Source organism: Halichoerus grypus, chromosome 4 (genome assembly GCF_964656455.1).
Source record: "Halichoerus grypus chromosome 4, mHalGry1.hap1.1, whole genome shotgun sequence".
In the NCBI taxonomy this organism is placed as follows: Eukaryota; Metazoa; Chordata; class Mammalia; order Carnivora; family Phocidae; genus Halichoerus; species Halichoerus grypus.
Genome location: NC_135715.1, coordinates 133,088,534 through 133,092,671, shown reverse-complemented (window position 1 = coordinate 133,092,671; position 4,138 = coordinate 133,088,534). Strand labels below are relative to the sequence as shown.

The 4,138-nt window shown below is 48.4% G+C and overlaps 1 non-coding gene across 1 annotated transcript; it reads left to right on the top strand.

Moving 5' to 3' along the window:
• Positions 1 to 1,617: 1,617 nt before the first annotated feature.
• LOC118522772 (U6 spliceosomal RNA) lies at positions 1,618 to 1,717 on the top strand. Its single transcript, XR_004910775.1, has one exon. It is a non-coding gene; the product is annotated as a U6 spliceosomal RNA (small nuclear RNA).
• The last annotated feature ends 2,421 nt before the right edge of the window (positions 1,718 to 4,138 follow it).

Genomic DNA, 4,138 nt, shown 5'->3' with positions numbered 1-4,138 from the left:
GGGTGGCTCAGTCGGTTAAGCGGCCAGCTCTCGATTTTGACTCAGGTCATGATCTCAGGGTCCCGGGATCGAGCCCCACATCAGACTCCACACTCAGAGTGGATTCTGCCTGAGGATTCTCTCTCCCTCTCCTTCTGTTTCTCCCCCACACTCGCACATTCTCTGTCTCTCTCTAAAATAAAAAAATAAATAAATCATTAAAAAAAATCAGCAGAAGGCACCAGCCAATCCCTAAATAGTAAGTCTGTTCATGACATGTCAGGACTTACTTGTTCCCCTGACTCAGCTGCCCTGATCCAAAGAAGAAAGAAGACCACTAGGCAACCAATCAGCTGAAAAAGCCAAATAACTTCTGCATTTACCCCATAAAATATCTCTTAGTCTGTAAGGAACCTTGAACTCGCTTCTCCCATAGCCATGAGTTTCCCAGTCTGCATTTTAAAAGTCTTGCAATAAACTCCTCTTTCTGTTTTGTTTTATTCCTTATATGCAGAGTTTGGTTTCTGACAGGACCCACCAACTGAAGGTGGGTTCTGTCAAAGGCCTATTTGGGGTTCGTAACAATAGAATTAAATAATGAAGACACTTTTATTTACGTCTTTGTTTTGCAGAAGGGCTGGATGAAAACCTAGCTCTCTCAGTCCTGGGTAGAATTTCTCAGTGAATGATTGGGGAGTTCTGTTTCCCACACAGCTCAGCTCTGTGCATAACCAGGGTCTGAACAGGAGTCAAGTGGCTCCTCGGGGGCCCTGAAGCGATTAAAGTTGGGCCTTGTTCTTCTTTGTCATGAGGCTGTTGGATTTGGTGGTCTTTTTAGAAGCCTTGGCAACTGCTGGCCCCATTTTCCAGAGGGCATCCTCCCTCAGATGTTCCTGGAGGCCACTGCCCCCTGAGAATGCTGCAGACGAGGCCTGGGGCCCACAGAGTCGGAGGCGGGGGGCTCAGTTTCATGGAACCAGGCCAAGCCTTCCTAGTGCAGCTCGGTGCCTCTAACTTCCTTACTCCCATCCCCTTGGATCAGTTTCTCCCTTTCCTGGAGCTGAGCCAGGCTTCTGGAAGCTGTCTCCCCCTCTCAACAGGGCCCTCTAATTAACATTTCTTCTCTCTTCTTTTTCTCTGCTCCAATTCCATCTGCAGCTGCCTAATGACAGCATTAACAACTGCAGATCTGATCCCACTCCTGATACAGCCTAGCCAAGGGAGGACTTTGAGCCAAGAGAAGACAGGCTTGTGGTCATGAGAAACGGAAGGAGCCTCCCTAGGATGAAAAGAGGCCACACAGTGATCAGCACGGGAAAAGTGCTCTTAAACAGTTGCTCTTTGGAGACTAGCTGTGTCGTCTTAAAGTGACTCCCCACATATCACTTACTAGTGTCAAGGGAGGGGAAAAAAAAAACCAGCAAGCAGACAATGGAGAAATTATACAACACCTTGACTGGGTGGTCCAAATTATCACTGCGTGGGACAGATGGCATCGTGTGGCTCCAGATGTGGAGGATAGGACACACCTCATCCGGGCAGCATTCTGGCTGTGATTATATAACCAATGTAACCATGAGGAAACACCAAACACAGAATGAGGAACGTGCTATAAAACAAAATGGCCCGCGGTACTCACTGTGGCAGCAGATAGACGAATGTTGGAACGATACTGGGATGATTAGCATTGCCCCTGCACAAAGATGATACACAAATTTGTGAAGAAAAAAAATGGTGTGGGGGCAACAGGAGATCGACCTCATAAAAGCCAGATTAAAGGAGGCTAAAGAGACATGACAGCCAAATGTGGGACCTGACCCTAGAGCGGAGCCCATACCAGAGGGGAGGGCCTATAAAAGACACTGACAGGTCAGCCAACAACACTGATTTGTGGAGCATAGACCAGATAGAAGCACCCTGTCAGGCTGCATGGTGACGTAATAGGATGCTCCCAGTCCTAGAAGACACACACTAAAGTATTTAGGAGTGACAGGCCATGAAGTATGGAACTTACTTCTACATTGTTCTGAAAAAAATTACATTTTACATATAAACATATACATATGTACAGCTAGAGAGATAAATACAGTTGTATATTCTATATATATGACATTTTTCTCTGAACTGTTTTATATAATGTACATATATAGGGAGTGGGGGAGAAATGTGCAAACGATAAAGCGAGTGGAGGAAAATGAAGACAATATAGGGGCTCCTGTACTATTTTTATCTTTGCGGCTTTTTTGTAAGTTTGAAATTGTTCCCAAATAAAAAGTTCAAAAATGTAGCTGCAGTTTTTCGATTCTCCTCTGCTCACTGAACACTGAACTTGGGCGGAGGACATAAGGCCACATCTCTGTGAAGCCTCTCGGGCGCATCAGCCCTCGTGAGCCGGGGCCCGATTTGAACTTACCTGTAACTCTGAAGCCAGTGCTCTATGATGGCAAGCACTCTGGCCCTCCACGGGGGAAAGGCATCAGGATGGACTAAGGAAGACACAACCCCATCCCAAGTCTGGTCTGGAAAACAAACAAATCTGCTGTCATTTCTGACTGATCAACAAACGCATACTGATTTTAAATTCCATTGTTTGAGCAAAAAAGTAGAGATGCAGCATAGAAATATGAGTGTGGTGGGGGTCGGGTGGACCTGGGTCTAAATCCTGGCTCTGCCGCTACCAGCCATGACCCCCAGGGCAAGGGACTCTGCCCCTGAGTCTCAGTTTCCTTCTCTGTGGAGGAACAGTCAGCCGAGTTTGGTCAGGGAGAGTCAGCGAGGCCGCACGTGTCAGGTGCTGAGAGGGAGGGCATGAAGAGCAGGTGTGGTAAGAGCTCTGCACCCATGAGGAATTCTGATCATAAAGGTGGTGTCTCCTCCCCCACCCCCCACTCGGTGCTGCCGCCGCATGCAGTCTCACAGCTATAAAGGCTCTGCTGAGCCAGATGGCAGGGGTGTCCAGGGGATGCCGTTTCGGAGACATGGCTTCTGCAGGGGAAGAAGGGTTCCTTGGTGGGAGAAAGCCACCTAAACAAGACCTTGTTTGCTCCAAGGAGCTTCCCCAGACTGAAGCCGTGGTCTGCTGTGGTCTGCTTAGGCCTTCCTCCACTGTTGAATAAGGACAGGACACACACACACACACACACACACACACACACGCACACACACGCTTTATTGGATCAAAGGGCTGTGCATATTGGACAATTTTACCACAAAGGCCGAATCTCTGCTGTAGGAGTTATTAATCCCCCCACTGAGGTCAAACACTTTGGCCTCCAAAAAATACTGTAAACAATTAAAAATGCCTTTAAACAATGAACTCACCTCTAAGAAATCCTGAAGGCATGAGGACCCCAGAGTCTGGGGCAGGGTGGGGGAGGAGAAGGAGCGTGACTCCCCTCTTTCTGCAGGTGGTCATCATGCAGCCTGTGTCTGTTGCCCACTTCTTTGTGGAGTTGCCTGATGTCCTCTCTGTTATAATTCCAGAGACACTTACTTGAGCCAATGTGGATTCTGATTTGGGCCCCAAATGCCTGTTGCCTGAACACCGTTTGCCTGTTGGGTGCTAGTTCTCTACATCTCTAAAATTCTTTTCCCCTCGCCCTCTGTCCACATTCTACTCTCAGCATGTGGGAGGGTGACCTGCTGTCAACACAGCGCGCCAAGGACAGGATGATTTTTCAGACAGTTCTTTAACTTGGTAAAAAGTCTCCTCGCACCGGACCTCCTCTCATTCATGCCCCAGACGTTTACTGCCGTCCCCCTGTGTGCCAGGCACTGGGGTAGACATGCAGGTGTGGAGAAAAATGAGCCATCATCCCTGCCCGTCAAGAGCTCAGCATCGAGCTGCCAGATGGACACAGCAGCCAACACACGGGCAGAGCTGCAGCTCAAACACCAGTGTTTCTCAATCCACCTTCGTGCTGCCAGAATCCCTGAGCAGCTTATTGAAAATGCAGCTTCCAGGCCCCAGCACACCAGACCTACCAAATCAGAGGGTCTGAGGTAAGGCCTTGAAATCAGCATTTTAGTAAGGAAGCCTTACATACTCCAGCATTGAAAACTCACAGACCTGCCTTCTACCCTACTACAAATTCAGACACATCTTGTGTTTCTGAGGGGCCAGCAGGACAGGGCCCATCAAGGATCTATTTCTATGGGG